The sequence below is a fragment of the Benincasa hispida genome, chromosome 2, assembly GCF_027475165.1.
Source record: "Benincasa hispida cultivar pf3 chromosome 2, pf3_genome.v1.1, whole genome shotgun sequence".
Lineage (NCBI taxonomy): Eukaryota > Viridiplantae > Streptophyta > Magnoliopsida > Cucurbitales > Cucurbitaceae > Benincasa > Benincasa hispida.
This window is the reverse complement of record NC_143479.1, coordinates 19,549,699-19,561,797: the sequence shown is the minus strand read 5'-3', so window position 1 is coordinate 19,561,797 and position 12,099 is coordinate 19,549,699.

Genomic DNA, 12,099 nt, shown 5'->3' with positions numbered 1-12,099 from the left:
ATTCCTAGAATATAGCATCTGTATAATTTATTGTAAAATAAGAAACTTGATCTCATCACCAAGAATTAGATATCATTGTGTTAATACTAGTGCATACTTTTACTTTAGAAAGATATCTAGATATTGACTTTTGATGTATTTAACTATTAAGAGAGAACATCGCATAATAGTGATGCAAAACAAAAAATGTGTGTGGACAGAACCTAAATGAAACTTATGGATACAGAAATTCATGATAGAAAATGCCTTTGTATAACCAACCCAGGAGAGAAGAAAAAACTTATCAACAAATTGACAAGAAGGAACTTGTTATTCAATATTATTTTGAAAGAAGAGAACAATAAATTGTGAGGTGAATCATAAACTAGTTTCATGGATAAGACACATATTTTCTTTTCAAAGATTGATGGTTCAATCCCGTTGAAACATTTTTTTAAATATCCGTTAGTGTTCGGACCAGCTTACGCGCATCTCGACTAATCTTATGGGACAACCCGTTTGATCTTATAACATGTGAATGTCAAGGAAACTTGTAAGATATTAAATCTTAGGTAGGTAGTCACCATAGATCAATCTCATTAAAACTGAAGTAAGAACAGAAAAAAGGGGGAAAACTGTGCTTTTAATATGATTCCAAAGAGATAAAGGTTCTTGAAGAGAAAGAGTGGTTAAGGAAAAAGTGTGTTGGATTGACGTATAAGAGATGGAAAATCTTCTTTTGTAAAATCAGATCAGTCACTTTAGAAGACAGAATATAATTCCTTTCCTCCTATTGCCAAAATTCTATTCCATTTCTTGCCCTCCTGCCACAGAAACCCTGAGATAACAGAAATATGAAGAAGCCTTCTCCTAAAATTCACCCCTGATTTTTCCCAAGAACAAAATTCATGATCAAACCAAACAGATTCCCATCCTCTCATCTCAAAAAATGTATCAATAAAAGAATTTTGCAGACAATGCCAATGGGGAAAAAAAAATATTACCCCTTGGTTCATCTTCATCTTCATCTTCAATGTGAGTTAACAGAAACCAGATCATGCAGAATCAACGAAAGAATCGCAAAGCAAATGTTCGAGAAAGAAACCGCCACAATATAACCTTGGGAGGAATTCCGGGACGCGGGTTGCCTAGCACGTTGGCGTTCGCATCTTCTGCGTTTCCTAATCGAAACGCGATGAGATCTGAAGCTTTTGAGAGAGAGTCTGGTGGCATGTTCTTCAATTATTGCTTTGGCATTGTTTCGGGTGGCTCTTTGGTTGTTGCGAGGTGGAGGAAGATGCAGATCGGAGGAAGAGAGCCGTCCTCCATTGGCTGTTTGTTGGGGAAGATTGGGAGTTGATGTATCTGTGTGAGCGAAAATAGAGTTGAGTTCAGAAGCTAGAAGAAGGGTCGATATTTGCAGAAGAATTTGTAGAGGTTTAAGATCGGCCATGGATATGAATTATGATAATGATTATGGGTTAGTTGCAGGGAATGGGGGATCCATTGAAGGAAGAAGAAAGGAGAAACATAAAAAGGAAGAGGCTAATATTAGAAGGGTTATTTATACAATTCATTCATAACCATATAAACTGCCTGTGGAGTTTTGGCTTTGGAGGACAATGGACATGCTATAACTAAATCAGAGATTCTTTCTTTTTCATTTTTTTTAAAAAGGGAAATTCATAAAAGCGCACAGGGCTAAAGCAATTGACAAGTCACCGCAATTTAACCTACTCGCCAAATCCCAAATCTCCATAACTGCATCTTCTTTTTCGTATATATGTATTTTGTGTTGTTAGCTTAATTAGGTTTGATAAATGCTTGACTAGATTAATGACATTAATATACTGGTTATTTACTTAAGCCAATTTTAGTATGACTAAATTGGAGAGCGTGAAGGTTCGAATTTCAATAACCACATGTTTTGTCTAACTAAAAATTGTTAAGTCACCGATAGGTTTAAAACTTAACCTTATTGATTACGGTAAATTTAATTATATCAATTATTCAACCAATACAAGTAAAACCATTCATGAATTGAGATAGAAATCTTCTAAATCAATATTATGGTAATTTTGAGTTGGTGTTCTGTTCATAATGTTAAATGGAAGGTTAAAACTTGTTTTGTATTTTAACCTAAGATTAATGTTTATAATAATTATTGAATCGAGATCTTCATCTAATAAAATTTTGGATAAATTACAAATTTTTTTTATGACATCTATTTAATTTTGTTCATATTAGCGTGACCAAATCATGCCGTCAAATTGGTTGATTTGGCATAAATACTCTTTAAAAAGTTAATTTAGGATATCCGACTCCAAACAATTACTTCGCACCCCTTTCGATACTTTAAAATTCGCTTATTTCTAGTTTTTTTTTATTACTACTAATTGATATGATATTTTTTAATATGATAGAGCTCTCTATCTTAAGCGTCAATAGAGCACTCTTTTTGAACAATTTAAAAGTTGGTCATTTTGACCTTATTTTACGAAAGGAGTGGACCTTGCTCATTTCATTCGATAGGATTCAAATGTTGTTGTGCGTTGGAACTCGTCATTACCATCAATAAAATAACATGATTTTGGACTGCTTAAGTGTATAAGAAACTATTTAATTAAAACGTGAGAAAACATAAAGGAAAAAAATAAAGATAAAAAAAAAATAAAGATAAAGGTTGAGTATAAAATACTCAGTAAAACATAAAGGAAAAAAATAAAGATAAAAAAAAATAAAGATAAAGGTTGAGTATAAAATACTCAGTAGGTGATTTCATTACCAGGATCAGAGAATGATGGCTCGTGGCTCAAACAACTACATCGATTACCATTGATTCGTATGTTTAGTGGTCGAATGGCACACCGTCAAACATGAAAAAAACAACATGAACGTGAATATTCAAGAGTCCATTAATTTACTTTATAAATCTAATCTTTACTTTATAAATCCACCGCCCACGTAAAAGACAAATTCCAACAATCATGAATTAAATCCAAAATTAATAACTTAATTTTCCCACTATTACAATTTTCTGCAAAACAAAATGATGTCTTACTCGAGGTTTTCCTCGGAAGCTTGTGCATGAAGGTGCTGATCGGCTTGGGCGGCGCTGTTCTGCGAACACCAAACAAAAGAGACGGCTGTCGACTGAAACCCGCGCCGGCTTCAGATCCGCGAACAGCGGCGCGCAAAGGTGGGCGACTTGAACCGGCTGGGCGGATCCTCGGCGGTGTGGCTGGAGACGTGATCGATTGGTGCGCTGAACGAATCGGAAAAACGACAGCTCTTCGCGGCGATGGCGGCTGGCTTCAACGGCGCTAGGGCGGACGCGCTTGAAGAAAAGAAAAAAAAACGAGAAGCGGAGGGGGGGTCTGCGCGGCTGAGGAGAAAGAGAGAAAAGAAATTCTAATTTTCTTTTCTTTTTCTACCTTTCTCACATGTATAAATATAAATATAACTTAAACCATTTCTTTTCCTTTTAAAATTTCAAATTCCTCATTTCTCTTCCAATATATATATATATATATATATTCTTTTTAAAACTCCAAAAAAACAAATTTAATTATCTCTATAGATAATCAAATCTCCGAATGCAAGCCAAATTAAAACTTAATTAATTTCGAATAATTAAATTGTATTTTATCTTGGCCAAACACATAAGTCTCCAATTCTGATTTATCCAAGTAGTCCAACACAAATTAAAGCTTAATTACAAAATAAATTAAACCTTAATTATAAAATAAATTGGGGTGTTACATCTTAGTCCCCTTAAGAAACTTTCGTCCTCAAAAGTCCTAGTCATAAAAAAGCTCGGGATAATGCGCCCTCACGTCATTCTCACGCTCCCACATTGCTTCCTCGAACTGATGATTTCGCCAAAGGACCTTCACCAATGCTATCTCCTTGTTGCGCAAAACTTTCACTTCCCTGGCCAAGATTTGAATGGGCTTCTCTTCATAGCTCAGTTTCTCATTCAAATGCAAAGGCTCATGATCCACAACATGAGATGAATCTGCTATGTATTTCCTCAACATGGAAACATGAAAAATATTATGAACTGCAGAAAGGGATGGGGGCAAGGCCAACCGGTAGGCTACAGGACCAATTCGTTCTAAGATCTCAAATGGACCGATGAACCGAGGGTTTAACTTACCCTTCTTGCCAAATCTCAACACCCCTTTCATAAGTACCACTTTCAGAAACACCTTTTCACCTACCTTAAACTCCAGATCTTTACGCCTAACATCAGTGTAACTCTTTTGCCTACTTTGAGCCGTCAACATTTGGGCCCTAATCTTCTGTATTGCCTTGTTCATGGTTTGTACTAATTCAGGTCCTAGTAATTTCCATTCACCAATCTCATCCCAGCATATGGGTGACCTACAAATCTTCCCACAAAGGACCTCAAATGGTGATATGCCAATGGTTACCTGATAACTATTATTATAGGCAAACTGAGAGTCCCAACTCCCTGCAAACTCTAATGCACAAGCACGTAACATATCCTCCAGTGTCTGGTTTAAATGCTCTGTTTGATCTTCAGTTTGAGGGGAAATGCCGTACTGAAATCCAAGAGTACCTAATGCTGCCTGAAGGCTCTTTCAAAAGCTAGAGGTAAATCGAGGGTCCCTATCAGACATAATGGACACTGGCACCCCGTGCAATCTTACCACCTCTTTCATATACAATTGAGTCCACCTATTTACTGAATATGTAGGCTTCCCTGGAATGAAATGTGCTAGCTTAGTGAGTCTGTCCACTATAACCCAAATTACTATAAAACCCTTCGTAGTTCGCGACAATCCCACAATGAAGTCCATCGAGACATTCTCCCATTTCCATTCTGGTACGCTCAAAGGTTGCAACAAGCTTGCTGGCTTTTGTCTTGGGGCCTTCACCTGCTGACACACCAAGCATTTACTGAAAAAATTTGCTATCTCCACTTTCATGTTATTCCACCCGTAACAACGTGTTAGGTCCTGGTACATTTTGGTACTGCCAGGATGTATCGAAAATGGGGAATTATGAGCCTCCCATAACAGATCATTCTTGAGGTCACCGTCTGCTGGTATACATAAGCATCTTTGAAAAGTAAGACCATTATCTACGGACAAGGAGAACTCACCACCCTGCCCTGCCTTCACCTGTTGCGCTACCTTAACCAGGTAAGGATCATTGCGTTGAGCATCAATGATTCTCTGCCTCAAACTCGGTTGTATCGATAATTGTGCTAACTGTGCAGAGTTCTCCCCTACCATCACTGCTATCTCGGCTCGCTTAAGGTCCTTACATAACTAGGTTTTTCTGGTGATAAGGGCTGCTGAATGGGCTACCTTCCTACTTAGAGCATTCGCCACTACGTTTGTCTTCCCTAGATGGTACAGAATCTCACAATCATAGTCCTTCACTAGCTCCAACCACCTACGTTGCCTCATGTTTAACTCATTCTGAGTGAAGAAGTATTTTAAACTCTTGTGGTCGGTGAAATTTGTATCTTCTCACCATACAAGTAGTGCCTTCATTTTTAAAGCAAAAACCACGGTTGCCAATTCCAAATCATGTGTGGGATAGTTCAATTCATGGTTCTTTAACTGATGAGAGGCATAAGCAACTACCTTACCTTGCTATATCAATACGCACCCCAAACCTCTCTTGGAGGCATCACTGTAAATAACAAAACCACCCATTCCATCCGGCACGGTGAACTGGGGTAGTAACCAACCTTTTCTTGAGATCCTGGAAACTATCTTCACAAGCCTTACTCCAAATAAAGGAAGCTTTTTTCGGGTCAACTGGGTCAGAGGGGTGGCTATACAGGAAAAGTCCTTCCTAAAATGATGATAATAACCCACCAACCCCAAGAAACTGCGCACCTTCCCAACTGTGGTTGGATGAGGCCAACTCGTGACTGCCTCAATTTTGCGGGGTCAACAGATACACCTTCCTTGGATACCATATGCCCTAAAAAGGACACTTGCTTTAATCAAAACTCGCACTTGGAAGACTTAGCATATAACTTTTGCACCCTCAAGATCTGTAGAACCTTTCGTAAATGCTTCTCGTGTTCCGCCTCTATCTTGAAATAAATCAAAATGCCATCTATGAAGACTAACGCAAAGGTGTCAAGGAATTCCTTAAACACCCTATTCACCAGGTTTATGAATGTTGCAGGAACATTCGTCAACCCAAATGACATCATGATGAACTCATAATGCCCATATATCGAACGAAAAGCTGTCTTAGGAATATCGCTGTCATTTATCCTCAACTGATGATATCCCGACCGAAGATTAATCTTAGAAAACACTGTAGCTTCTTGCAACTGGTTAAACAAGTCATCAATCCTGGGAAGCGGATACTTGTTTTTTATAGTCACCTTATGTAATTCTCTGTAGTTAATGCAAAGACGTAATGACCCATCTTTCTTTTTCACAAAAAGTATCGACGCACCTCAAGGGGACACACTAGGGTGGATGAAACCCTTATCCAACAACTCTTGCAACTAGACCTTAAGCTCCTTCAGTTCTGCTGAAGCCATTCTGTATGAAGCTTTTGAGATAGAAGTTGTGTTTGGCTCCAACTTGATAGCAAAGTCTATCTCCCGATGCGGCGACAGACCTAGGAGATCCACTGGAAAGACATCCGGGTAGTCTCATACCGCTGGCTCCGAAGTCAAGGAGACCTCAGGCTATTCAATGTCAATGAAACTAGCCAAGATACTCTAGATACCCTGGTTAAGCAACCTCTGGGCTTTCATGGTGAAAATTACTTTGGGCAGGACCACGGTTTCCATCCCTTTAAATTTAAAGCTGGCTCCCGTGGGAGGGTTAAAAATCACCTCCGTGCGAGAGCAATCTATACTGGCATGATTAGCAACTAGCCAATACATGCCCAAAATCACATCAAAATCCCGCATGCCCAAGACTATTAATCCAGTGTATGACTCGCTATTTCAATTTGACATGCTTTTATCTTCTCCTTTGCTAACATAATTTCTCCAGACCGAGTGGATATTGACAACACATAGTGCAAGGGCTCTAGTTCTAACATGACATGCTTAACAAATAGCGATGATATAAACGAATGGGATGAACCAGAATCAAACAATACCAGCGCAAAGTGTCCCAAGATTGGAAGCGTACCTGTCACAACAGTGCCTACTTTTTCAGCCTTCTGTCGGATGGTTGAGTAAACACGACCTTGTTGATGCTGAGGCCTACCCAAACTCCTCTGTTCATGGCCTACAAACTGGTTCCCGTAACCGGACGTGCTTCTATTAGGGCATTTATCTATCGAGTGCCCCTTTTGTTTGTAACGAAAACAAACCCCAGTGCCTGCCAAACATTGTCCCCAGTGACGTCTTCCACATGAGCTACGCACGGGCCGATTTCTTTCTACCATACCTGCCTCGACAGCCTACTGCTTAAAGTGTCGAAGCGGTCTGTCTGAGCTTTGAATCTTCTGATGGGGGTGAGGCTCGAAATCCTTTTAATCTGTCTTCCTCTTCTTACGTGAGGAAGGTCCCATCCCAAATGCTCATGAATGCTCGTCTCCCGACTGCGGGTCCACCTCAACTGTCAAGTGAAGTGCCTCAGCATAAGTGCTTGGTTTGAAGGCTCGCATAATACCTCGTATACTGTCTTTTAGGCCTTGAACGAACCTTTCTGCCCTCATAGCTTTCGTGGCAACCAACTCGGGGGCGAAACGAGACAGGGTGTCAAACTTCTGGTCATACTCTTCCACCGACCTGTGTCCCTGCCTCAGCTCCAAGAACTCCTTCTGCTTATTGTACCTCAAGTTGGCAGAGAAGTACTTCACGTAAAAGCGCTCCTTGAACTGCTCCCATGTCATCAGTTCCCCTCCCACACCCAACATCCTTTCTGCCGACTGCCACCAAATTTGTGCTTTGTTAGTAAGCATGAAAACGACACATTGCACTTTCTGATTTTTTGGGCATTTCATATAACAAAAGATCATTTCAATTGTGGATATCCATAACTTTACATTGGTAGGGTCTTTTAGTACCAATTGAAGGTGTTGGGGTTGTACTTCCTGAAATCTCGCAAATGCTTGACCTCCACTGAAATGCCTGACATGCTTTGATTTTGGGTCATGTTTTGAGTTTGGACTTGCGGCATCTGATCCTGTGGTGGTGGTGTCCATTGGAACTGAGCAAACTGGGCCAGTCGCTCATCCGGCATGTCCTTCACTTTACTCAACACAGTTGATGTAACTGCTTCCATAATAGTGGTTTCCCAATCGGTAAACTCTGATGGAACAACTGGGGTGGCATGGTCGTGTGTTGGGCTCTACTTCGTGTCTGGGTTTGCTGCCACCCTGACCTTGAGGGGTCCCTAGGCGGCAAGGAATCCTCTGGTATCGGAGGGTCCTGAACTTGTGCATCTTGAATTTGTGGATCCTTATCATGAGGATCTTGATCCTGAACTGTCAGATTCTGCTCTTCGGGAACGCGCCCCCTTTCGGTAACCCTATGACTGCCTCTTGCCCTAACACGTACAATTTCCTGACAGTTGTTCGCAACCACCCCTTAGCTACTTTCCTTACCAGTAAAACACATCAAATGTAATCATAAATGCTACATACTTGGGTGCATATTATCATAGATACTTTTCATAAGGGACATACCTGGCGACGACGAAGAATCCGTTATAGACCAAAAGTAACAACCTGGACTTACATAGTAAGTTAGTCTACAGAACCCAAAACACGGGCTCTGATACTAACTGTAACAACCCCATTTCCTTGGACTACTAAAAAGGGAATTGTTACTGCATGCATGCATAAATATTCACATTGAGGAAAAATAAAATAAAATAAAATAACATAACATGATTTTGGACTGCTTAAGTGTATAAGAAACTATTCTGCCATTATCTTAAGATCTTAAATCGTTCGACCCGGGTACCCTTTAACATGAAGTAATAATAAAGAAAAATCATAAATATAATAAAATTAAAATGTGAGAAAACATAAAGGTTCAAATGTAGAAGCGATTCTAGTTCCTTTGGCAATGTCACGGATTCCTCTTGTCAGTCGTCCGAGTATCCTTGCCCTTACCTGAAAAAAAAATAAAGATAAAGGTTGAGTATAAAATACTCAGTAAGTAATCCCATTACCGGGATCAGGCTATGCATCCATGAGCAGAGAATGATGGCCCGTGGCTCAAACAACTACATCGATTTTAGGTGATGAAAAGAAACCAAAAGACGTACTGTCTTGCCTTGACTCGCATATCTAGTGGCCGGATGGCACACCATCAAACAAAAGATAACATAAAAGTGAACCTATCGATTCACGCATGTCTAGTGGCCCGTAGGCACACCGTCAAAGATGGAAAAATAACATGAACGTGAACCTGTCGACTCATGCATGTCTAGCGGCTCGTAGATACATCGTCAAACATGGAAAATAAAATGAACGTGAACCTGTTGACTCAAGCATGTCTAGCGGCCCGTAGGCACACCGTCAAACATGGAAAAATAACATGAACGTGAACCTGTCGATTCACACATGTCTAGCGGCCCGTAGGTACACCATCAAACATGAAACTAGACCCATCGGTCCTCTGAAATAAAACATGCATCAAGGCGAGATGGTAAACTACCTTATTGGTCTAATTATGCATCACATATATAATTTTTAGTACTGATTAGAAATCCAAACATGCTCATAATACTCATAACTGTCATGCAATAAGTATATCTCAACGACAGATCATGCTTCTAGGGTCCATTAATTAACTTTATAAATCTAATCTAGGCCGCTTGACACGAAGGCACCGGTAATAGTACTACTTACCTCAACTTGGTAAAAAAAAAAACACGTAAAACAAAATCTCCTTAGAATTTCTTTAGCACATCTGAATCAACCTAAAATTATGGTGGACAAACTCCAAAACTAATTAGCCAATCTGATCATGAATTAAATCCAAAATCAATAACTTAATTTTTCCACAAAGAATAACCATCCAACAACTTACCGAGCTTCACCAATTTTCTACAAAACAAAATGGTCTAGCTTGATGGTCAATGCCTCAAAATTTTCAAACCTTGAACCTAAGTTTCAAAGCCAAATTATAAGGAAAATAAAATTTAACCCAAAATCAAATAGGTGAATTTCACCTTCCAAATTATAAGGAAAATAAGTCTTATCGAAGGTTTTTCTCAAAATTCCGACAAAGATCGAGGCAATGGCGGCCGACGGCACGTCAACTTGTGGTTAATTAGAAACTCATGAGTAACATCAATAGGAACGTAGGACAGGTTCATCAAACCATAATGAAAATTGGTGTAATCGTAATGAAATTTCATTGATGGATAAATTGTAATGAGCCTTAATCGATTGTTTGTTTTTTTTACTGCGTTGCGTTTACTTAGAATTATGAATTTTGTTTACTGGTTACCTTTGAGGGTGAAACGGTAACACTAAATGTGTTAAAATCATAATTTTTCCTTTAAAAAGTAAGGATAATGGTAACGGTAATCTTTAATCGCAATTGGATTAATCAATTTGCAATTTTTTTTATTACCTTCTCGGTGGAGGTAAAGGTGACCATGGTTTACAATTGACAATTGAATACTTTTGATTTATTTCCCAATTTAATCCCAACGAACTTCAACCTTATGTGACAAAAATTAAATGAATCGAACAGAAATAAATGGTCAATGGAGCATATACGGATCAAAAATTCACAACAACAACAACGCAAAAACAGACGCTATGTGGAAATAACAAATCACAGAGCCAAAATTAAAGGACGACGACACTCTGCTGGACGACGATCTTGTGGAATGACCTGCAATGACGCCGGATCGAACCCCTCTTTTCATAGTGATCTTCTCGGCCAAAGAGGAGCCGGAATCCTTATCCTCTTGCTGATGCTCCGGTGAATGAAGCGTATTCCGGCGGAGTATCCCGGCGAAAGAACTCGAATCATGGCCTTGATCAGCAGAGGAGATGGCTGTGAGAGATTGAGAAAGCAAGAGAAGAGAAATTAGGGCAATCGGAAGTAAGAAGCGGTGAATTACAACCATTTCTTTAGGGCAAATCTAGTTGGAGGATCAGAGAATTGAGGTAAATTGGTGTTTAATAGCATAGATTTATATTGGTTCAGATATTGAAATGGGGGGAATTTTCCTTTGGCGAACATTTTCCCGGAAAATCTGAGATTTTCTTAGTTCTTGGAAATTTCGTTAGGTTGGTTTTCAATTTCGCAAGAAAAATCATTCACATTTGAACCAAAATTTATATTTCATAGTAGGGCCGTGTGAATTTGACTATTATTTAATTTTGGGAAGTGGAAGTCGTTTTAATTAATTATATACAAATTAGGGAAAGTTTTGTTTCATAGCGGCTTGCAAGTTGCAAATTTTGGTCTTTTTCGGGTCATAAATTTATTTTATTTTAGGTTTCTTTGTTGGTCCTTTAAGGTACTAACAAAAAAAAAAAAAAAAAAAAAGAATAAAAATGAAAATAGAAATCTATGTTGCTCAACTTTTAAAAGGTTTATTTTGGGTAATTGTTTTAATGATAAAGTAAAACTGCTAAAAATATTTTCAAATATAGTAAAATGTTACTGTATATGAATAATCAATCGCGATAGACCATAATAGACATTTATTAGTAGATGATAAATCACAATAAATATCTATCATATAGAAGTCTATTACGATCTATCATCGATAGATATTGACATTTTGCTATATTTGTAAATAAATTGGTTCATTTTTCTTTATTTGAAAAATAATCTAATTTTGAGTAATATTTGGGTGTAATGGTGCAAATGAGGTTGCATTTAGCTGTATACATCGCTAAAAGAGAATAAAAGGTATAAGAAAAATATATTTTTTAAAAATTTTAAAAAGAAAAATTTTCATGTGTAAACTTGTAATTAGGCACTTGATGGAGTGATAAAAATGGGTGCAACTATTGTTCTTAAATTTTTAAATGTGTTTCATTTTTATCCCCCAAACTTTTAGTCCTTGAACTTTCAAAAAATTCATTTAGGTCTTTATATTTTTGAACTCATAAAGTTTTTAGTCCATTTGCTTTCAATGAATCTTAAATTTTGTCTCTCAAGATTAATTTTTATCA